Source organism: Canis lupus, chromosome 18 (genome assembly GCF_048164855.1).
Source record: "Canis lupus baileyi chromosome 18, mCanLup2.hap1, whole genome shotgun sequence".
In the NCBI taxonomy this organism is placed as follows: Eukaryota; Metazoa; Chordata; class Mammalia; order Carnivora; family Canidae; genus Canis; species Canis lupus.
The window spans coordinates 9,671,543-9,697,302 of record NC_132855.1 but is presented as its reverse complement, the minus strand read 5'-3'; the positions used below and the strand labels follow the sequence as shown (position 1 = coordinate 9,697,302).

General features: G+C 36.2%; 1 protein-coding gene and 1 pseudogene across 6 annotated transcripts in view; one reads left to right on the top strand and one right to left on the bottom strand.

Moving 5' to 3' along the window:
* Positions 1-25,760, bottom strand: part of IMMP2L (inner mitochondrial membrane peptidase subunit 2) — an 847,197-nt gene that overhangs the window by 687,970 nt on the left and 133,467 nt on the right. The window lies entirely within an intron of this gene.
* On the top strand, positions 789-1,451 carry LOC140608517 (platelet-activating factor acetylhydrolase IB subunit alpha1 pseudogene; annotated as a pseudogene).

The following is a 25,760-nucleotide window of genomic DNA, read 5'->3' as shown; positions in this document are numbered from 1 at the left end:
GGAAGAGTACTTCATACACATATTTTTTAACCAGTTAAAATATGTTAGGAAGTACATAGATTATGCTTAATAAATAATGAATTTCTAACTTGATTATTAGTAATGGGAAAGTCCCTTATAAAGTACATGACAACACACAGAGTACTTCTAAATATTTCCATTTTACACTTGAGGAAATGAAGTCTCAGATGATTTGGTTGAGTTCTATTAAGACCTTATTCACCAGCAAATATGAAATAAATACTTTCTTGGCGGGGAGGGGCAGAGGGAGAGAGACTCTTAAGCAGGCTCCATGCCCAGCGTGCAGCCTGACACGGGGCTTGATCTCACAACCCTGAGACCTTGACCTGAGCCAAAATAAAGAGTTGGATATTTAATCAACTGAGGCACCCCAAATAAATACTTTCTATATGCAATGCACTGGATGTAAGCAATTCTGTTCTCATGGAGCTTATTTTTAATGGGAAAGACAGATAATAAAATAAATAAAATATATAGTAGCCAAATGGTACTGCTGGGAAAATAAAGCAAGGTAGGTAGGAAATAGGGGTTTTGAATTAGATGGCCAAAGAAGGCCTCAAAGGCAAAAATGACATTTAAGCAGAGACATGAACAGAGAGGAAGAGAGCCAAGTGGTTGGTGTTCTAATCTGAACTATTATCCAAATCTTGGGTTTCTACTGCTTTTATGTTCCTTCAAATATAGCAAGTTGCCTTAAAAGAAGATGTTGGATCCTGCACGAGTTGCTATGCCAAGAAAAGTGAAGAGGAGAATGCACTGACAAGTCCATGCTGGTATGGGATGTGCAAGGTGACAGAGGCTGAATATCCCTGAACCATTGGTTCATATCTGACAGCAAAGATAAGGAACATGAGGTACTGTTCATTGGAGACTCCTGGGTTCAGCTAATGTACCAGTGCAAGATCTGGCAGGAGCTCTTTTCCCCTCTGCATGCACTTAACTTTGGCATTGGCAGTGATAACACATAGCAAGTGCTTTGGCAAGTGGAGAATGGGGAGCTGGAACAAATCCAACCCAAGATTATAGGGGTCTGGGTGGGTACTAACCACCACAGGCACACAGTGGAGCAAGTGACTGGCGGCATCAAGACCATCGTGCAACTGGTGAAGCAACAGCAGCCGCAGGCCCGAGTGTTTGGTGCTGGGCTTGTTTCCCAGGGCCAGTATCCTAACCCACTTCATGAGAAAAACTGATAGATGAATGAGCTGGTCCAGGCAGCACTGGCTGGCCACCCACAGGCCCACTTCCTAGATGCCAACTCTGGCTTTGTGCACTTAGATGGTACCATAAGTCACCATGGCATGTACGAATACCTGCATCTGAACCATCTGGGCTACACAGCTGTCCACTGGGACTGGCACTCCCTGCTTCTGCATATGCTGGCCCAAGACTAGGGCCAGGGTATCCCCTTGCCAGAGGCTAACCCCTAAGCATCCTCCTTCTCCAACATTAAATTCTCATTTAAGAAGAAGAAGGAAGAGGAAGAGGAGACAGAGAAGAGAAAGAGCCATAGACTGCAGAGCCACAGGAATAGCCAGGTCCTCTTTGGAATCTCAATTTCACATTGGGCCTCTTACATCTGTAGACACTGCAGGCCAGCAGAAAGGATATTGCGTCCTATGAGATAAAGCATGTAACCAGAAAGTGCCTTTAGAAACGGCTGCTGTACAACTGCACAGTCAGTATCATAATCCAATGTGTCAGTGCTAATCACATGTGGTTCTTGGGGACCTTATTAAGATTGTTCTCGTGATTTGCTACTGGTACCTGCTAGAGCTAGAACACCAGATGACAGGACATCAAGTGACTATATGAATAATCAAACTACCATCATAAACTGGTGTTATCTGATTCACCAAACCATACAACTATCTGGGCCCAACAGCCATCCATTCTCCAGAAGACTGGGAACATGGCCACAATTAAGCTGAATGAGCAGATGACTCAGACTACTAGAGTCCCTGCCCCTAATCCTTCAGCACTTCTCCTTCAATCCATATAAATTGGCATCATAAGAAGTTCTCTCTGGCCAGTTACTGGAAGAGAAAAAAGGGTAGGTCTTCTTCTTTCACAAAAGGATCTGTATTGAGCTGGCAAAAGCTAGGTGTAAGTGGTCATTGTACAACACCACCACTCATTAGTGGCCCTTCCATTGGGTAGAACTTTAGTTAGGAGGCATGGCCTGAGGTCAGGGCATACATTGGTTAATTGTTAGTGGCTTAGGAGTTGACAAGCTAGACAATAACTTAGAACAAACTGGAAAACTGGTTCAGTTTATGGGGCCAGCTGGCAGGCAGTAACCTGCAAATTTGAGATGCTGCTATAAAATGAAGTATATGCTTAAAACCAGTAATGCATATATAGTGCCATCTTTTCCAGAAGGTATAAAGTGGAGGTGAGAGTGCTCCCTCTATTTCCTTTAACTCTAATAAAAAAAAATGTATTGGCAGTATGTTTTCTAAACTTGGTGAAAAGCATGAAATTACAGATTCACAAAGCTCAGTGAACCACAGTAGGAAAATTACAATGAAAATCACACCTATGCATGCTATAGTCAAACATAAAACTAAGACCAAAAAAGCACCTTTAAAGCATCCAGATAAAGTAGACATTACATACAAGAGGGCAATTACATCAATTTTTAAATAAGTTTTTAATGGAAGCATAACACATGCGGAACAAATATAATTATTTGCCACGACTTATCACAAAGTGAAGATGACTATTTAACCACCACCCACATCAATAACTACAACACAAATCTTCCCCTTCTTAGTTATCATTCTTCTTCCTTCCCAAAGCTAATCACTATCCTGGTTTCTAAAACCAAAAATGAGGTTTGCCAATGGTTAACCTTTATACAAATTGAATGCATAACATATTTTTTGTGTGTGTGTTTGGCTTCTTTTAACATCATTGAGATTCATCTATGTTCTTACCTGGACCAGTTGTTCATTTGTTTCTATGGCTATACAATGAGTGATTATACCACATTTAATGACTAAACCACAATTTATTCACTGTACTGTTGATAGACATTAGAGGTGTTTCCATCTGGGGCTATTAGGAGGAGTGCTGCTATGAACAACCTGTGTTCATCTTTTGGTGTACACATGCATGCATTTTCATTGAGTTCTCTATCATATCTAATAACCCACTTGAAGAATTTTTTCGTTCCTGAAATTTGTACTTAGTAGTCTTGAAGGTCTTAGTAATGAACAGAGGAAAATGGTTTCAGTGAATTTGAAGTGGACACTGCTCACTAGCAAGTTTGTGCTTTTTCCTCTCACTAACCAACAGAGAGAGAAGGGGATCACTCTACTGGCAGGGTGAGAGATCCCTTTTAACAGGGGGGAACTGCATTGCTGCCACACAATGGAATAAAAATAACTATACATGAGAAAAAAAAGGAAGATACTGACATTCAAAAAAGTAGCAGGGGAAGCAGTGCCCTGCTCTCAGCATTTCAGGCACATTAGGAAGTAGTTCAGAAAATCGTGAACAGGGCTCATAGCACTATCTTGTGCCCAAGTGGGTCCCTGACCACACATTTAGATACTCCAAAAAGATGCCAAGTGGTAATTTTCATTGACAGGACTAACAGTACCACTCCAAACTGTAAAATGTTAAAATGGTAACTAGAGAATGTTTGATCCTTTTATTGTTGTTTTTAAAGGCAAATGTCCTGCATGGTTTGCTATGGTTTTCTATCATACAAAAGTCATTTTGCTCCACTCTGAGTTACTTGGCTGTCACAAGACATAAAATGAGCTGCAATCAGAAAAGGAAGGAAAAGTACACATATCTGTCCCATACACAGATCACTGGTCTTCATCTAAGGCATGATTTACCCGTTCCAGGGAAGCATCTGTACAGTTCAATTAATTACCTTCTGTCAGTCAGAAATAAATGTCAGTTCAGAGAGGTGGGGTAAAGCAGCTGACTCAACCTAACGACTGCTCCATATAAGTACTAGATCATTCTGGAGTAGCCATCTCTACAACAAAGAAATCTTCGTAGCAGAAATGATGTCTCCATGAGACTCTGCCCATTCTTTTGCCTGCTCGCTTCAGTCCTTAATATCACTTGTCTTTTTGGACTCATTGATTCATTCGCTTAACAAATGTGAGCTGCATACCTACAATAAGTCAAGTAATTTCAGTGGTCAACTATTTGAATATGGTCCCCATGTGTGTAAATACACATACGTATATACAAACACACAATTATAGACATTGGCACTGTGCAGCCTCCAGCTGGAGGCATACCAACTACTTAAATTCAAGTGTGAAGGTGTGAAGTGTGAAGGTATGTGTATTTGTGTGTGAGTGAATTTGTATCAGGGAGAGAGGCAGAGTAAAAGAAATGAGGGATGGGATAAGAGGCAACTAAAGTTACGTCCAAAGAGAACAGCAGAAGTCATAAAAGACTCACGAGAAAATGTGAACATATTTAAAGCACAAGAACGAAGCCGGCCTTCACTCACTCCTCTCCTCTGTAAAATCACATTTACTGCTCACCAAATGCTTCACCCATACCCTGTGTGCTCCTTACAGGTTATATACAATCAAGATCTACCTTTAAAGCGATTTGCAAAAGTGTCTATGCCATAAACTTTTGGCTGACAAGTAACTGTATTTTATCTTCCAAAGAAAATCAAGCATAAAACTGCACAAGAAAAGATGAGAAGAATTGGTAGCCTAGCCCTGCTTCAGAAAGGAGGCAAAAGAGATTTACCCAACACCTGAAGTTTCTGTCTCACCATCCATTAATTTTCAATTTGGTTTTGCTCTTTGTATCACAAAGCACTTATTCAAAAATAGCATAAGAACCCCTATATCCATATGTTGTCCTGCAAAAAGAGAAGAAAATACTATTATTTGTATTTCTTGTTCAAACACTCTAAGAATAAAAGAACTGTTTTCAGAAATGATGAGGTTCCTGCAGATAACATTTACCCATGGGATTTGAGGCTTTTTTGTGACATAAAGTGCAGAGTACTTTGAGGATGGTTACAGATTCAATGGCACAGAAAAGGCTTTTAACTTTGGCTCATTTCCTCTGACCACCATGCCTCCATTCTAAATTATAACCTCTCAAAGCTACGGATCCTTTAAAGCTAGCTTTTAAACTGCTTTTCCTTAGTATCATCACAAAATAAGAACACTTTGTTACTTGAAAATAAAAGCACAAAATTATCAGACTCAACTGTTCTCATTATTGCAAACCAATAAACAAGGCTCAACAAAAATTGTCTTTGCTAATAGCTATCACTTATTGAATGGCCAAGAAATAAATCCAAAAGAAACCAAAGAGAGATCTGCCTTAACGATATAAATGGTTTCTTATTCAGAAACTATATTTAATGTCAGAAATAGCTAGCACATATCCCAGTGCTATTATTATTGCCCATAACAGAATCTTAAGCTAAGCACTAAAATCCTGTCATTCACATCTTAGAAGAGTAATAATTTTGAAAAAACAAATAAAAAAAAGAAATGACTAAACTATTAGAGAATCCCATTTTTAATTTAGGAATGTCTTCTATGATATAACGCATACCAAAAACTAGCTCCTCAGCTGAATCTTTTTCAGAGTCACTGCAACACTTTATATCCACAGAAAAATAAGAAGAAGAAAAGGAAATATAAGAGTATCTGGGCCCTTTCCCCTTGCTGAGACTGAGCAAGTAGTAGGCATGGCCAGCAAAGCCAAAACCAAATTATCAATCAGCTGGTTGGGGAAGTAGAGCCAAGCCAAAGTTGTGACCCACATAGCTGAGAGATTGGTTATATACAGGGGGAAATGAGGAAACAGGTATACAGTTGAGGTTTTGGGGAGCTAGGTTTTTCAATGGTGGAGAGGAAACTACAAGTAAAAAAAGGAGGTATCAGGGGAACCCTGGGTGGCGCAGCGGTTTAGCACCTGTCTTTGGCCCAGGGCGCGATCTGGGAGACCCCGGATCGAATCCCATGTCGGGCTCCCAGTGCATGGAGCCTGCTTCTCCCTCTGCCTATGTCTCTGCCTCTCTCTCTCTCTCTGTGTGACTATCATAAATAAATAAAAACAAAAAAGAATTTAAAAAAAAAAAAAAAAAAAGGAGGTATCAGTGTGAACATATTCTTTAGATAGATAGATCAATCAATCTACAGATACTTACATATATGCGTAGATAGAGAGTATATAAAACCCTTATTTCCTCATTTCATTCCCTGGGAAGACTTAGCAGGAATGAATCCAGACCTTGGTTTCTAAGTGTCTAAATGTCATTCTCCATTAAAAGGAACCAGAATTCCTTAGTGATTCCAAGGCTGGAACAAGAAAAGTATAAGATAAGCCTGACCACGTTTTAACATGATGAATGAACTAAGAACACAGCATCACTGCTATGGTAATCCTGCCCAAAATACATCTGCACCCGTTCATGAGGAAACATCAGATAAAGCCAAGTAGAGACGCAATATTTGGCTGAACTCTTCCAAAATATCAAGATTATGAAAGATGAGAGAAGACTAAGGAACAGTTCCATATTGAAAAAGACCAGAAAACCAGGCAAATAAACATAGAGTGTGATCCTGGATTCTGGACTCATAAAGAACATCACTGGGACAACTGGTGAGTTGTGAACAAGATCTATGGATTAGATGGTAACATAATTTTAATATTTATTGGGTTTATGTGGGACAACGTCCTTAATTTTAGGTAATACTCCTTGAAGTACCAAAGGAATACTCAGGTATCATGTCTGCAATTTTTACTCTCAAGTAAAAAAAAAAAAAAAAGAAAAAGAAAAATCTTCAAAATGATAATGTATCAGAGTAAAAAATAAGGGAGAAAGAGAGAGAGAGAAAAAAATGAGAATATGACAAGGCAACTGTAGTAAAATACTAGTAACAGGGGAATGTGAGTGAAGAACATATGCTGGCTCTTTGTCCTATTCTTGAAATGTTTCTCTGAGTTTGAAATCATTGTAAAATTAAAAGTTTTTTTTTTAAAAAATGTCTGTTTATAAATGTTCATATACTATTAAGAAAAGCCAACTTTCTATGAAGGGCCACAATCTGCTCTGAATTTTTAAAAAAAGGATATGCTGTGGCTAGAGACAAAATACAACCTACATAATTCAAAAAACACTTAAACCAAATAAGGACATTGGTTTTTTAAAAAAAAAACCTTTTAAAGGTTTTTTATCGTCAATATGTCTAAAAAATGTGAACACTTGCCTGATTAAAGGTGATGTATACTGAGAATTATAAATACCATAAGGATAAAACTGCAGGATATCCCTGATACTCATAGGAGAAAAAGATGGATATAGACAGATGTGTCTCCCCGATGAGCCTTCAAGGACACACTGGCTCACTGCTGTGTGCAGGGAGTGTGGTCAGGAGGCGGGCTCCAGGTCCAGAGAATTCAATCTCCTACAGCTGCAGACAGGAGCCCCCCAGGGGGCCTCCCACAGCCCACGACAGAGCAGGGGCCACAAGAGGCAACCCTCAGGGAATACTACCTGAGTTTCATCAGGCCTGCCGGACAGTTGGGCTTCTTTTTTTTTTTTCTTTTTTGGCCAATCCTGCAGCTTCCCTTTCCAGCCACAGCACACAACCCCCTACACACATCTTGCACACCAAACTCCGTGTCAGTGTTCACCTCTGGGGAGCCCAGCCTACGACAAGGACTTCCTTTGTTATTTGATGAAACATAGCTTGGTATGGACACCTTTAACAGTTCTGCCTTGTGAGTGGGTCATATTATTTCTGCTCACAAGACAGCTGTAAATTTTCTTAAGGTGAATTCTGCCTCTAACTCTCATCCATTTACCTTCTCATGCTGTGTGACAAAAGAATTGTACTTTCCCCTTTTCATGTTAGCCAAATATAAAAGATAATCATTATTTAAACAACAAATTTCCCTCTTATGGTCCATTAGCTCCTGCTGCTTGTTCCTGTAGTGAAATTGAAATATAACAAAACGATTTCCATGGCAATAGATAATAATCTAGTAAATGTGAATTTCTGGCTTAGCAACAGAACAAAATAGGAGGAGATTATGGGACTGCAATGGGACTAAATTTCAATTTCTGTGTATTTTTAGTATCACATTTTAAAACAAAGCAAACACAGACAAATTTATACACACAGAAATATGAAGAGTAAAACTCTAATTATAGGATAAGTTTAAAAGACAGATCTCAATGATCAATTTGTAATATTACTCCCTACCATTACTGCCAAAATACATTCAATTATCATTTGAAAATTTACTCATGAATTTGAGAATTCTTACAAGTTTGATTTGAAAGTCTATTATCTCCTTTAATACCAGCTCCAACTACTAATATATTCCATTATGTTCATTTTTAGTAATAATTAAAAATATGGTTTAAGATTAATATATAAATGAAAGAGTCTCAAAAGACCTCCGAATCTCTACAAAGCCTAGAAACAAAGGAGCTGGAGGGTTTAGGACCATAACAAATACTGCCACAGATCTCATCGGATACCCAGTGAGCCAAAACTCCCCATTTCCCCTGTGAAACGTGCACACTGATGCCCTGGGGCAGCACACTCTGTTGGACAGTCTACTAAGCACATGGTCCTCTCCCTACACCCCAAGTTGTATACTCACTGAGAGTAATGTTTTGTTCTCACACTTATTACCAACTGTCCTCACTACAATGGCATAAATTGTTCACAATCTGATGAAATATAAGTGCAAGAATGGAAGAATTATTGTATCTAAGAAAAATAACTACAATGTTTTGCAAAGATCTGATAAAAATGAGTCACAAAAAAGAGTACGAAGAAATCAAATTGAACAAAACTAGACTTTGGACAACTAAGGAAACAATTATTCATATCTAAAAATATTGTACACTCAGATTGCTTTGTGTCTTAAATTTTTGTTCTTAATAATCCAAACTGCAAATTGTAGACAATGCACTGTGTCTGTACTTTATTCAATACTGACTATGCAAAACTCCAAGCTGTTGAAAGGAAAAAACTCCAGCCTTACAACAAAAAATGACAAACAGACAAATAAGTGAGACAAACATATGAGTTCAAGGAAGCCCAAATAGAATTCCTTCGTGTTAGTTATACAAACGCACGACTCTCTGATTTGCTTCCCTTCTCCAGGTGGGATTCCCCCTCTTTAGGGATGGCACTGAGCACAGCCCCCTTGTCCCTGACCTGCAATTCAGACAGCATCAATCACAGGCTAATTCCTCCCGGCTGGCGGTGAAGGCTTAAAAGGCATTCTTCCCCTGCATGCTTCCCTGTCCTCTCCTTGCTTTGCAAATATGGATTCTTCATTATCCACCTGATTTCACTCGTATCCAGCAGATCGGGCCAACAAACCGTACTTTGTCTTTGGTCATCTGCTACACAAGGTGGCCTGGATGGGAAGGTATTCCTAGCCCCGGAGTCACATGGGCAATTGCTTAACTGGACACATTTCCAATCCTTTTAAACACCTCTGTCAATGGATATATTGGCTAACCAGGAAAATGTTTACCTAGGCGATTCAAGCCTTTTTTTTTTCCTAGTTTAGTGACATTTTAATGGCTGATGTCCCTTCCCTGCCCACTGAAAATGTACAAGAGCAACCAAAAAAAAAAAAGTTCCACCATGGGTCCAGCATTTGTAGATTTAGATCCTAAGGTACCTTATCAGACCACTGCTTGCTCTAGTCTATCAATTTAACTTCCTCAGCCTTCACTGAACTCACTTCCCATCAACTTACTATATCCTTTCTTCTGCCTCCAATTCTCTGGCCTTTAACTCCGTGCTTCTCCAAATTATGTTTGAGCTGCTTTTATTCACATCACTTCTGACACCAATGAACTCTGACTACAACTGGGTATCTTACAATTCAATTCAATTCTGATACAAACTCCAGAGTTAGCATTAGACTCCACAGGTTCAAAAAAATAAAAAATAAATAAAAAATAAAAAAAAAAAAAGACTCCACAGGTTCAAGGGCTCAGTCTCCCACAACTGACCACTTCAGACATCAGTCATAAGACACTCCATCCAACTTGCCTACAAAGCCAGGGGGTTCCCCAATCCCACACTTTTAGATCCAATAAGCTGCCAGAATGGCTCAGAAAACTCTGAAATTTTTTTTCATAACTATTACTGGTTAATGGATAGTCGGATGAAGAAGGGTCATGGGGCAAGGTCTGGAAGGCTCCCAAACACATGGGTTTCTGTCCCCTTGGAGGTGGGGTATGCACCGTCCTAGCACATGGGGGTAACTCACAAGCTCTCTGAGCCTTGTCATTTAGGGATTTTTATGGAGGTTTCATTACCTAAGCATAGCTGACTAAAGCATTGGCTATTGGTGATACACTCAATCTCTAGTCCCTTCCCCACAGGTTCTGTAATGGCTGAAAGTTTTAAGTTTCCAGTCAAGACTTGCTATTTCTGGTGACCAGGCCCACCTGAAGCTATCTAGGGGCCCACCAAGAATTGCCTCATTAAAACAAAAGATGCTCATATTACCTTTACCACTCAGAAAATTCCAAGGATTTTAGGAGCTCTGTGCCAGGAACTAGGAACAAAGACCAACTCTCTATCATAAAACTGCATTAATAACTCTTTTTCCTTTTTCTCCCACAGACTACAAGTTATAGCTCTCTGCAACTATTATTAGATATACTAATACTATGCTAGATATTGCAGTTTCTAGCCCTTACAAGTGCTCTTCTTGCATTACCTTTTAAAAAAACACAAAACAGGGGATCCCTGGGTGGCTCAGAGGTTTAGCCCCTGCCTTTGGCTCAGGGCGTGATCCTGGAGTCCTGGGATCAAGTCCCACATCGGGCTCCCTGCATGGAGCTGCTTCTCCCTCTGTCTGTGTCTCTGCCTCTCTCTCACACATCTCTGTGTTTCTCATGAATAAATAAATAAAATCTTTAAAAAAAATAAATAAATAAAAATAAAAAAATAAAAAAAAACACAAAACAAAACAAAAACCTTCCATTTCTCCTTCCCTTCCCTCTTCCTTCCTCAAGTTTGCACCAGGTAATAGGCAAGATTTAACTCAAACATAGTATCAGTTAGACTTATACTTTGTTGTCCATTGTGTTGGGGGGGGGAATATATGCAATCTGTAAACTGTATACTAGTAAGTGTTATTTAATTTTGCTCCTAAAGCCTTACATGTAAGAATGGCTTACATTTCAGTATCTCCAGAAACAACATTCCCCGAGTAACAACTAATCTATTTCTCAATAGCCATTTACTGTTTCACTTTAAACATCTTCCCCATCACCAATCCTCACTGCCAGGAGTACAACTTTGCAGTCTAATATGTAAGACCAGCAGAAATAAAAGCTTAGCTTTTGCTTACAGAAAAAGCTATGCCTCCCTAAAAATTGACAGACCCCTGGGAATCCTTTTTTTTTTTTTTTAATCTTCTGTTCACATAAAAAGGTGTTGTATAATTTTCCCAGAAAGGACAGTCCTAAAGATAGCCAAGAGATGCAGGAAGACATTCACTCTCATTCTGAACTGAACCACTCATCTTTTATTTCCATGTTCGCACATTTATAAATTCTCTCCTTTCAGTGATAATAACTTTCTTAAAAACCAACCTTCAAAAAAAAAAACCTTCAAGACAGAAACCAGCTACTGATTAGTCTGCTAGTCAAGTCTCATATCTACCAGCCAATGCATTTCATTTATCACAATTCTTTAAATATTTTGTCATTTCTGGCATTAGGATATATGTTGCAGTCTGGGATACTATAGTTTAATAAGAGTGATTTTTTTCTTAGTGGCACGTAAAATAAGGATCCACCTGAGATTTGACAAAATAACTTTCTCTCCCAACAGGCTCTGGTTGACTACTAGAGATAATCTATGTGAAGCAGTGAGCACTGGAGATGGCATACAGTAAGTGTTCAATAAATCTTATTTGCTATCATCATCATGTTTCTAAACCAATAACCGAAGCTTCAAAAATAAAGGTAAATTAAGTTAAAGTTTGGATACATTCCCCTTATACTACTTTTTTTCTCTGAGTGCCTTTTGTTTGTTTCTGTCCTAATTTTCTAAAGTTTCCATCTGTCTCTACGTGAAAGAACAGTAAAAAAATCTGATGGAATTGCTAAAGGTTGTGCTAAATGATAACTCATAGTATTCAAGCCCAACAGGTTAGGATATTTTCATATCAAAGGAATTTGAACATCAGATCCTTTAGCTACCAAATCAAGAAAGTAGGAATCTCATTGGAAAATAGACTATGGGACAATTTCATCATGAGGAATCTTTGAAAATGGCTCTAATCAATCATCTTTTTTCCCCAACTAAATGTATCAAACCTATTTTTAAACCATGTGAGCTATTTTCTTTCACAACACTCTTCTACCCTCAGTCTTTTTTTTCCATTTCCATAAACAGCAATTTGAAATGTGTTTCTGCTTCAATTAGAAAGCAATCAATTGATTTTAAAGATTCATGCAGTCATTTTGGAATTGTCAATGAATATGAAATATAACAAATATCCAGATTTTAATGAAAAATATAATACAGCTACAGCATTTCTAAAAGTGAACAAATAAGGCAAACAGTATAGCTTTTTGGTATTTTTATATATGAAATTGTTTCTTTATTTTGTTCTTTATGGTTTTTGCCTTTCTCATATTTAAAATAACTTCACTGAAATCATAGTATAATTTTATCTCTAGTCAGGTAAAAAGTATACAGCTAACTGTAGTAACATTATTCTGTAGCAAAAACTATTAGATATTGATTCAATTTGAATCCTCATCTGAACAGTGTAATACAACAAACTTAAACTATAGTTCTAATTATTGAATTTTGATGTATCATATTGCCCTAAGATCAGAGAAATAGAATTGGCAAATTATTTGCATAAATACAATATGGTTATAATTCAATATAGATTGTTAATCTTCAGTTTTTAATTTTTTCTCACTAAAATGTATGAGGCCATAAGAAACATGAAAAGTATTTTTAAATTCTAAGAAAAATCACATTTAAGACACATACTCACAATACAGTCTATGTTCCTCTACTCTTTTATCTACACATACTTTATTTTTTAAATATTAAAATTATAGCACCACCATTTTGTAACTTTTTTTTAAATTTGATGATATAATAGCATTTTCAATATCCTTACATAATCTTCAAAAACATAATATTTGAATGGCTGCAACTGTGCAGTCCACCATTTGGAGAGGTCATAGTTACTCAGCAAATGACTGCTTTGGACATTTAGAACTTTACTGCTATAATAATGCAAGAGTCAACAAACCCTTATCTTTGCTCTGGTCTCTGACTTGTTCCTTAGGAAAAATTTCTAGAAGTGGAAAATGTTTATTAGTAAAGTTATGTAAACTTTTCCCAGGCTTTTTATGACCACCACCAAACTACCTTTGCCCACTTTCCCTCAAAGTCGATGCTTTTTCTCCACCCACCCCACTTTTTTTTTTCCCCGTGGCTGCTCTTCATACACAAGTGATAGTTTAGATACTGCAAATACTTTTTAAGGTTCTCATTTGCTTTTAAATATCATTTCAAGTTTTTTGACAAATAAAAAATGTTCATCTTACATAATCAAATCATTAAACTTTCTTTCATTAATACTTCCTTTGGTTTTATATCAAAGAAAGCTTTCCTCACTGTACTATCAAATGATTCATCCATGCTTTCCTCTAACTATTTTACAGTTTCCATTTTGGATATTTACTTTTTTAACCCATCTAAAATGTATTTTGCATAGAGGCTCAGTGGAGAGCTAATCATATTCTTTTCAGACAAAATTGTTCTAACACACCAAGTTTAAACCACCACTTTTTATATTAAATGTATAATTAATGGTCTTCTCACACTTTTTGAAACCTTTTTTTTTTTTTAAATCTAGGGTATAAATATGTAGTAGCATATCCTATGTTTTTAGCTTCTTTTCCAGAGCACAGTATTAAGATTCTCCTTCATTTCTACTCTCTTATATTATCAGTACTATGAAGTACAAGAATCAACAGAACGTCCTTTTTGGGTTTTTTTGTTTGTTTGTTTTTTGTTAAACGTCCTATATTATAAAGGAAAGTTTTATGTTTTAGATCAATATACATCATGACAAGTACATCTGTAATGCACTACTTTAAAAAGTGGACTCAATTCCTCTAGCTATTGAAAAAGATCCAAAATTAAAAGCAGAAGATAAAGCTACCTAAGTTCTATCTTAAACTACCATGAAAATGCCTGCACTATTTCCAGTATACCAACACAGTACAGAGTGGGCTTTGATGAAATGTCAGCTTGCCCCAGAAGCATTTCCTGGCCCTAGACCCCCAATCCAGCTGGTTGAGGTGCCTCTCCTGGGGCTTTCCAAGCCACCTGAACACGTCTAATCCTAACACTTAAAACCTTGTATTCTACTTTCTGACTTACCAACAAGTTTCCCCACTAAAACATTAGAGCCTTAGAAGTAAAAACTTTATCTCAAAATATCATTTCATCCCTATCATCAAGCTAATAGAAAGCAGTTTGTAAATACTTGTCAAATATCATTTCATCCCTATCATCAAGCTAATAGAAAGCAGTTTGTAAATACTTGTTACGTGAATGCATGAGTGCAGGATTTCAAGACTTCTAGGCTCTTTCAAGTCTGTCAATTATTAATGATTAAAATAACAAATGAGTCATTTAAACTTTGTAAGCCATGCTGTCAAATTCAGAAATGGGTTATTTCTTAATAAAATTATCTATTGAATCTATTCAGGATCAAAATTCTGTAAGGACATGACCTCTATTTCCAGAACTCAGTCTTATACTCCCTCTGCTTTGTCTCCTCCTTGATGGTATTTCCAAGCTCTGACCAGTTTGGTTCTTCTAAACTGTCTTGACCTTCTCCACCCCACCCCACCATCCATTTCAAATGTTCTTATCATGTTCTCCTTAGGGTTTTTGTACATGATCAACCACCTTTACCTGTAATCTGAATGACAATACCTTTTAAGGTACCTTCTTTGTGCTAAGTTTACATGCAGGTGCACTGCATGACTTAATGGGAAGGTAGGAGTGATATGAGACGTTCAGGCACTAAGTCTGTGGAGCAGCTCTCAGTCTATCCTAACTACATCTTTGGAAAAAGCAAACAGCATGAGGCATGATTGCATTTCTACTCTGAAATAAATTATCTCTGTAGTAAAGGCTATTTTATAATTTTACTACTCACATTTCCATAATGATCACCAACAGAAAGGACACTTATGATTTTTTAGAATCATACCAAAAGAAAAAAAAAAAGAAAAGAGAAAAGGACTAGACTAATGAGCCCTTCTCAAATCTATTCTTATAGGTCTTATGTTTATGTCTTTCACTTTTTCTCCTCATTTCTGTTTTTTAAATACTTCCAGAAATTTTCAGAGTAACTTCACTTTGGACTGTACAACTTGCTTTTATTTTTTTTAAGAATTTGATGACATGTGGTGAGACTGTGGATTTTTTTTGAGTTGCCTTAAAATTTTAGCCTGTTGTTTTAAATGTAATCCAAGTTATAACAGGAGTTAAAATGAAATCTATAAAAAAGAAAGGAAGAAAGAAAATCTGTAAAAATATTCCAACTTGCTAGTGAATATTTATATACAAATATTTAGAATAGCATTTTAATTCAACAAATATTTTCTATTGCCAACCTGTGCTAAGTGTTACAGAGGAGCTAAGCTCAACTAACAATAATACAAGGTAGAATAAAATGGTCTTCAAAAAAAATAAATAAATAAACACATTCTCTAGTGGCATGAAAGAGTTTTAGCATTAAAAGAATATACAGGTAAGTAGAGAGAATTAAAACTATAGCTCTAATACCCTTCTGACTTTCAAGTATTTTTTGAGCAATAAGTAAGGGAGAAATTACCCAACCATGGCCTTTCCAAAGACACACTGCAGATTATGCTTCCAGCAGCACTTACGTAAAAATGGGCTCTGACTGGGAGTAGACCACTGCTTGCTATTCAGTAGACCCCTCTACTATCCATGGGAAGTGAGTAAGAAAAAAGTCAGGCAAGGTATGGTCATACACAGCAATTCAACTGGTAAACGTGGACTACATGACTACATACCAGGTCAGGTGAAAGGAAAACTTTGAGATGCTATTTAACAATAGAACTGGGAAGACTACAAGTTCATAATTAAACCAACATTTATTTAGAGTTTCCAATCATCCAAACATAATATGAAATGCTAGGTTAGTAAATAAAATCAAGGAAAAATGTTCTCTGGGAGACTGTGTCCCATGTTATACATTCATGTTTTAAAAGAAAGCAATAAAATCAGAGACCAATCCTTCATATATTTACCCTGAAAATATCCTATATATTCAAAACAAAGCAAATCAAAAGCCTTTCATTCTGAAACTACCTTTTTATAAAACACCTCAACTGGTAATCTTGGTCTGTCGCATCAAGTTCTCTTATTATATATATATAGATTCAAATCTATACATTATCCACATGATGAAATGGATTCTCTCTTTTCCTTAAGATATTGTTTTTATGACTATTTGCTGAAAAAACATAAGAATTTCCACTTACGACAAAATCAGATTGAAACTCCTCAAGGCAGCATTCAAGATCCTCCATCTCTATATATCCAACCTGTTTCCTAATAGCTTCCCCATAGGAATTTTCTGTTCTAGTCACAATATCCTACTAGTCCCACAAACACATAAAGTTTACTTGTATCTATTTATACTTGTTTTCTCTATGGCCATCCTCATATGACATATCTCTACATCCTATCCAAACTCACTCCAGCTTAACTCCAAAACAATTTCTTCCAAAAAGTCCTCTTATATCCTTCCTTCAAATCTACACTACTTTCTCCCTTATTATATATAATGTTCAGTTTATCTTAATGCTGTTTTAAATTATGATCAGCTGTTTTCATAGAGATTATGTTAACATTCTCAAGGTTTACCTTTTATTTTGTACTTCCTAGGATATTTAGTATATCACAGAGTGAACAGCAATTGTTCAAAATATATGCACTCTTTAAAAATGGTTAATAATGTAATCAAGTCTAAAAGTCTTTTTTTTTAATATATGAAGAAACAGGGAACAAAAAGTATTCCAAAATCACATACAATTTGATAGCTAAATCTGAAACCCAAAACTCTATACTTTTCAGATGGTTAAGAATCCTGCAGAGGATCCTGGAAAGGTAGAAGCAAGGACCCCTTCCCATGTAACACTGTAGAAGTTAGGATCCTTTGATTGAAAAAGCAGCTTGAATTCTGAATGTGGAATTACCATCATAGCCAAATGTAATATTTGGGCTAAATTAGTCATGTTATTTTGAAGTCTTTTGGATGGTTTATGTTTATTTTTTAATTGACATTATTGTATGGGCCATACCTAGAACAACCCCACACATATAAAGTAATCAATAGCAAATAACAGTATACCGTATAAGGAGTTTTACTGTGAAGGCATTACTTAGCCATCATATTTAACAATGCCCTAGCTCACAGTACTTTATCTACTTGGCTAGAAAAATAAATGGCCACATAAATTCATACTAGTCAATTTCTTTTCTGAAATATTTTGGAGTACAAAGAACATAAATTCATCTGAGAAGATCATTAATATATCATGGAATCAGGCTCAATGTAACACAATTAAAACTGGTTACCACAAAGAGTTGAAATAACAGGAGTGTTAGGAGACCCTTTTAGCAAAAAAGGGTTTGCCCAACTGCTATTGTAATGACAATGAAAAATGTTCTTTCTTGATGATCTCATCTAGAACACATTATATTTGACAGAATACAAAAGCATTCAAATATAATAGCACATAGGGACATCAATTATGACCACCCTCTCCCACAAATAAAAAAATAATTTTTGAGCAAAACTATAAAGTGTTTCCAATGCTTCCTGGAACTCTCTTTTTCCATTTAAGAATAAATGACTATATACAAAAGTCTGTGGAACACTCAGGCACCTAACTATCTTAGTAAAAAAAAAGGTAAAAACAAAGTCTATATACTCTATTTCTCATCCATTTGAAAAAAAAAATTTAATTTGGAAAGCACATCATTCCATTCTTAAAGTCCCTATACACTAAAATTAAATTCATTCTAAACTTTCATATTTGACAAAGACAATAATATCAAACAGCAGCCCACAATTCCCTAAAGGAGTGATGTCAATTGGTATTTCTTAAATTAATTCAGTGACCTACAATAATGTGAGTTCTTTATACATAATGTCTGTCAGTTGGCAATACAAAAATTTCAGAATCACTTCTGGTGTCTGAACTCCTAAAAGCTACTGAAAAAAAAATGTATCTTAAGTAGTTCCTTAATTCCTACCTCACCTGGATCTGTTGCTTACAACAATATCAGAAAAATAAAAATTACACCAGGAACAGCTTACTATAAATTCAATTCTACAAATTAAATACAAGTTTAAACAAGATTTCTGCTAAAAACCAGTCATTTTTCTGAGCTAAAATCCCAAAAATCTAGGAAATCCCTTCTACCCACTATGAGTTAGTAAGCTTACAGGTGTTTACACAGCTCATTTTTTAAGTTACTTCATAGACAGTGTACAACTACATTCTTCAACTAAGATTTTAAAGGTCTTGAGAAATGGAAATACTCAAATTTAAGATTTATTTGTTATCCCTGAACTCTACTTTGACTATTCCTGAGAATGTAGGTGCCCCCCACACAGTGACCACCTGAAAATTCAGGAACAGAAAACTTCAACTACATCACCTTAACACATAACCCTACACATCAGATACAAACAATATATGCAAACGATAATATATGCATAACAATATTTGGAACAATGCACTAAAAATTTTTATTAGAATTCCACCCACAAAATATATGAAGAGTTCTGAGCATTTTACATGATACTACCCGTAAATTCTAGATAACAGTTAATAAAGAATAATATCAGAGAAATAGTATGTTTAAGACCAGAGGAAGTCAGAATATTACATATTTAGATTTACATATAAATTATTTGTACAATTACAAATATAAGTGAGAGGAGAATAAACATAAATTGTAAATATAAACACATTTTCTGAGCTTCACTCTGGCATCATTAGCTCTTCCTTCTCATCCCGCTGGTTCTAAGTTAGATTACTGGGGCTCACTAAAGGTTCAAGTCTAAAATCTCTTCTTTCTCCATTTACAGGCTAGCTCAGAGAAGAGCAAACCACTTCCTGCAGGTCAAGTCCAACCTACCACCTATTTTTATAAATAAAGATTCATTAGAACACAATCATACCCATTTGCTTAATTATTGTCACCATATTTCACAATACAAGAGCAGAGTTGAATAGTTGCAATAAAGACTGCATAATGTACCCATCTGACTCTTTACAGATAAGGTTTGCCGAACCTTTAAATCTATGACTTGACAACTCACAACATTCTGTCTTCCGTCTCAACCTAGATTTGCATTTCAACTTTTCAGGCCACATCTACTCTTGGATTTCTATTAGGCATGCAAATTTCACAAGTCTAAAACTGGAAATTTGCTTTCCACCTACCCCCTACCCGCTCCTACACCTCTCCTTTCTCAGTACACACATTTCTACTCATTCAATTGCCTTGGCCAAAAGCTTTAGAATCATCATCGTTCATTTCGCTGTTTCTATTCCATCCCATGCCCCAACAATCAAAAATTTATATCCTCAAAATATATTCAGAATCTTGCCATTTCTTACCTACTCCAATGCTACCACTCTGAGTCAAGCCACAACCATTTCTCACCATTCTCACCATAGGCCTCCTGAATGGCTCCCTAGTTCCACTCTCAGCCCCTTACATCCTATTTTCACAGAGCATCCGGAATGATCATGGAACCCCACTGCCAAAAATACTTTAAAGGCTATGCAGAGTATGGCTCATCAAAGCCCTACATGATCTGGCCCTTGGGTACATCCACCTCTTCTCCCTCTTTTGTTTCTTCACATGGCGCTCCTTGCTGTCAAGCATAATTCTGCCCAGGATCTTTCCACTCACTGCTGTGTCAGGAAAATTTTTCCCCGGATAGCTAGTTGGCTCACTTACTCTTTTTTATTAGAGTCTGCTCAAATAGTAATTCAGACTAGAGGCAGTCTCTAAATTAGTGACTTCTATCAACTCTATTTCTGCCATTGTTGGATTCTCTGGGAAACGAACTCCAAGACTGAGATTTGCATGCATTTGGAGGAGTGCTCTCAGAAACGACATCTGGAAATAAGTGAAGGAAGCAAGACAGGCAGAAGGAGACTGGACTGCAATGCATTTTTATCAGGGGCTTTAGCCAATGACACAAAAACCTCAAGTTGGGAATAGCCTTTCAGAATTACTCCAATTAAGGCAAGGGGCTGGGTCTTTGAGCCCACATACTGATGTATTATGAGATGTAGGGTATCCCAGAAAGGGGGCATAAACCAGAAGAAACATGAAAATGTGGTTTAGGGAATTTAGGAAAATGAAAATTCAAACCGCAACAACATAGTATTTTATGCACACTGGAATAGCTATAATCAAAAACACGGAAAATATCAAACATTGGCGAAGATATAGAGAAACTGGAGCCGTCACACATTGCTGATGAGAATGTGAAATGTTACACACAGCTGCTTTAGAAAACAGTTTGGTAGTTTCTTTAAAAATTAACATAAATTTACCACACAAACCAGAAATTCCACATCTAGGAATCTACTCAAGAGAAACAAAAATATAGGTCTATAGACTTATAAAGAACATTTGAGGATGCCTGGGTGGCTCAGTCAGTTAAGCATCTGCCTTTGGCTCAGGTCAGGATGTCAGGGTCCTGAGATCAAGCCCCACATCGGGCTCCCTGCTCCGCGGGGAGTCTGCTTCTCCCTCTCCCTCTGCCTGCCACTCCTCCTACTTCTACTCTCAATCTCTCTCTCTTGGGCAGCCTAGGTGGCTCAGGGGTTTAGCGCCACCTTCAGCCCAGGGCGTGATCCTGGAGACCCGGGATCGAGTCCCATGTCAGGCTCCCTGCATGGAGCCTGCTTCTCCCTCTACCTGTATCTCGGCCTCTCTCCCTCTCTCTCTCTTTCTCTCTCTCTCTGTCTCATGAATAAAATATTTAAAAAAAATAATTTTAAAAATCTGTCAAATAAACAAACAAAATAATATTTGTAGCAGTATTATTCATAGTATCTAAAAACTGCAAAAAAAACCCTAAGGTCCATCAAATAGCAAACAGATTTTTGAAAGGGAGTACATACATACACAGAATATTATTCAGCTATGAAAAGGAATAAAACATTTATACTTACTACAACGTGGATGAACCTCTGAAACATGCTCAGTGAAAGGAGCCAGACACAAAAGTCCATTTGTTGTATGATTCTACACAAATAAAATGCCCAGAAAGGACAAACTTATAACAACAGAGAAATTACTAGTGGCCTGGGCTGAGGGTAGGCAAGAGGAGTGACTACAAATAAGCATAAGGAATACTTTTAGAATGGTGGAAAATGTTGAGGCACCTGGTAGCTTAGTCAGTTAAGCATCTGACTCTTAGTTTCAGCTCAGGTCACGATCTCAGGCTCATGAGATCAAGCCTCACACTGGGCTCATGTCTCCTTCTCTCCCACTCTCTCTTCCTTTGTCTCTGGCCCTCCCCTCACTAGCATGCTCTCTCATTCTCTCTCTCTCATAAATAAAATCTTTTTTTTTTAATTGTAGAAAATGCTCTAAAACTGGTTTGTGGTGATGGCTACACAGCTCTGTAAATCCACTATGTATCACTGATTTCTACACTTAGCGTTGGTGATTTTTTGGAGATGTAACTTACACATTAATAAATATGTACAAAGGAAAAGAATAAAAAAAATTTTGGGAGACTCTTGAATTATCTAAAGTGATAATAATGATAATAACAAAGACTCACTGAGTTCGCTAGGAATCAAGACAGGTTCTAAGAGCTTAACATGGATTAACTCATTTAATTTTCACCATAATCCCATGAAACAGGAACTATTTCATTTCCATCTCAGAGATTAATAAATGACACACATGGAAGTAAGTGGCCCAAGATCAGAGAAGTAATATATCAAGAATGTATTAATTTATACTCATAAAAATAACTAATTCTACTTTGAAATGCTAAGTAACAGCATTTACTATATACAACAAACCAAGACAGCATCTTATGTGTATAAACATGGTAACTTTACCATAAGTAGCATATTTAAGATGGTCTAATAAATTACCATATTGCAATACTTCTTTCTGCTAGCCAATGAAACCAGCCATTAATATATGTTCATTGTAAGACAGCTTGGTCAGTAACAAACATATGTGTTAGGGACTTAATTATTATAAACAAATACAAAGAATATCCATCATCTAATACACTGAATCTCTGTATTCATAAAGCTACAAAAATATAATCATGGTATATATAAATATAACTTCATTCTGCAAGAATCATGCATAAGTATACTCACAAACACACATTGAATGACATATACTATATAATAAAGTTTTTCTAGTTCACCATGTCACCAAACTAAAGGCATATCATTGCTCCTATAACTGAAAAGTACAATGGGACAAGATGAGATGACAGTGTGTTTTATCTTCTTCATATGAAAGGTTAGTTATAAATTTCACATGGCAGTAAACCAATATAAATGGAAAACCTGGTGACAATAACTTCTCATGTATCTTTCAATAATACACTTCCAAATTTGAAAAGAGCTCTAGATAAGAGAGCTGATAAATAAACCTTGTATGTAGCTAATTTTTTTAAAACTAAGGCACTTCATATAAATGATCAGCAAGCCTACATATTTGACAACAAAGTCTTTTGAACAGTCTAATAAAACCCAATACTCGGACTATGTAGGAAACAGGATATCTAACTAAAACTACATTCACCTTCAATACATTTGCAGGCTAAGACTGAAAAGCCCACATCAGCACTTTCTGTCTAAATGATATATTGATGGAAAGCTAGAATAAAAATGGTGCTGAAAAATGTACCATTTATAACTGAGAATAAATGTTTTAAGTGCTGACAAGCTTCTGTCAGTTAAATTGCTTTAACATAGAAATATTTTTCCCTAAATGTTTCTCTAGTATTTTTATTAGAAAACTTTATAATTAATTTATGTTCTAAACTAATAATTAAACACTTTTTTGCGTGTTAGTTCCAGGAATTAGTAATGTGTGTGTTTAATGCATTCATTTATACTTGAAGGAAACATTCCATAATAGAAAATTAATTCCTATTCTTAATTTTCTTAGAGCATAATATGTCTGCCTAGAAAGCAATACATCAATAATAAATTTATGATTCAATATGGATACCAGAACATAGCTAAAAATTTGTAGATCTATACAACCAAGTACATTAAATAGTCCCCCTGGGTAACATACAGCCACGCGTATTTCACAGAAGTCAATATATACATACATATAATACATGCATACATACATACAATAAGAACATTATAACAACGTGTGTTCGTTTTGAGTCCCAGTCCATTTTAAAAGAAGCTGTAGGTGTTATGAATGTAATGAATGAAATCATCAACTTGAACCCCCCCCAGAAAACAAAAGAAAACAAAACAAAAATTAACAAACAAAAAAACAAAGAACAAAAATATGAACTAAAAAGTATCTTAACCACTGTGAAAAAATTCTATTTTAGTTTTTTTTTAAGATGTTGGTATAATTTTGATACTTTGATTAAATAATCTTTTGATTTCTATATAAACAATTCTTTGAAATTCCTGAAAATAAAAATACACAGTGGGACACCTGGGTAGCTCAGCAGTTGAGCGTTTGCCTTGTCTCACTCGGGTCCATGGTCCCGTGGTTCCGGGATCGAGTCCCACATCAGGCTCCCTACATGGAGCCTGCTTCTCGCTCTGTCTCTGCCTCTCTCTCTCTGTGTCTCTCATGAATAAATAAATAAAATCTTAAAAAAAAAATACACAGTAACATAAAGCTTGCTTCTAATAGTAACCAGATTCAATATTCAGGTTTAAATAAACTTCATTCACTACAATAAATATAAGCAGAAAAAAACAATGATGCTGGACTGCTAAAGGACTACTTTCCCAATCATGTGTGTAACTAGAAAAGTAAGCAAATTATATGAGTTTATCTCAGCTACTGGGGAAAATGGCGAGACAGGCCTGTGACTATTAGGAGAAGGGAAACAAAGTAGGTGCTCTCCAAAACTGCCCACATTTCAAACTGGAAACCAAGCCCAGATTGTGGTATAGGAAAAGGGGACCCAAAAAGAGCCTCACAGGCTGAATATGGAGAGATACTGAAACTAGTGTTTGAGAAGGCTGAGATAGCCAGAATTTGTGGGACATAGTGCTGGTGAAAAGGGAGCTGTGCAGAGAAAAAAGCTATAGTAATTGACATAGAAATCCCCTTAAGGCTTTAAATATCAAGCTGTGTTTCCTTTTTTTTTTTTTAAGATTTTATTTATTTATTCTTGAGAAACACAGAGAAGAGGGAGGCAGAGACACAAGCAGAGGGAGAAGCGGGCTCCATGCAGGGAGCCCGATGCGGTACTCAACCCCAGGACTCCAAGATTATACCCTGAGCTGAAGGCAGCACTAACCCACTGAGCCACCCAGGGATCCTTCAAGCTGTGTTTCTTAGGGTGAAACTTCAAGAGGTCAATTGAAGAACAACTAGAAAGGAAAAATCAATTTCAGAGAAGCTATCAACTGAACAATTCCTTAATTGTAGAGACCATGTTGAATACTCAGTAAATTCCATAGACTCCAGAAAGTTCATGCCTTAATAGTGAGGGTAAACTAGCTCTAGAATAAATACTATCCTAGATCATCCTATGAATCCTGATATTCATTATCTATTTTTAAAAAATACTAGAAAGGTATCTGACAGGTAAAAAGTCAGAAAATAGTACCCATAAGTAGGGGGGTGGGGAAATCAGTCAATAAAAATGGACCCAGAAATTGAAAAGATTAATATAAAAGGACTTTATAATAGCTATTAAAATAAGCTAGGTAGGATTAAAGACTTAAAGGAAAACACAAATACAATGAGAAAGGAAAAATATTTAAAAGAACAAATTAAACGTTTAAAAATAAAATACATAAAAAAAATAAAAAATAATAAAAAATAAAAAAATAAAAATAAAATACATGACATAAAAATTTCACTGAATAGGATTATCAGCAGATTAGACAGCATAGAAACAACTTGTCAGTGAAACTGAAGACATAGTCCTGTGAATTATCTTAACCAAAGTACAGAGGAATAGTCAAAACATGAATACAGTCTCAATAACAGGTAAGACAAAATCAAATAATCTAACATTTGCATAATTAAGAGTCCTAAAGGAGAAAGAAAGTCAAAAAAATATTTAAATAAACCATGCCCCCGAACTTTCTAAATTTAATACAGGCTATGTACCTATGAATCCAAGAAGTTCAAGAATGCTGAGGCAGATTAATAATAATGAAAAAACACAAGACGTGTTATAATCAAATTGCTAAAAACCAGTAATAAAAACAAAATGTTAAAAACACACTGGGGAAAAAAGGTACATATACCCACAAGAACAAATATACAAATAACACAAACATTTCGTCAGGAACTATGCTGGCCAGAAATATAATAGAAAAATGTTTTGTTTTGTTTTTTAACTTCTAAAAGAAAAAACTGTGAAACTAAAATTCTCTATCCAGCCCCAATAGCTTCCAAAAATGAATACAA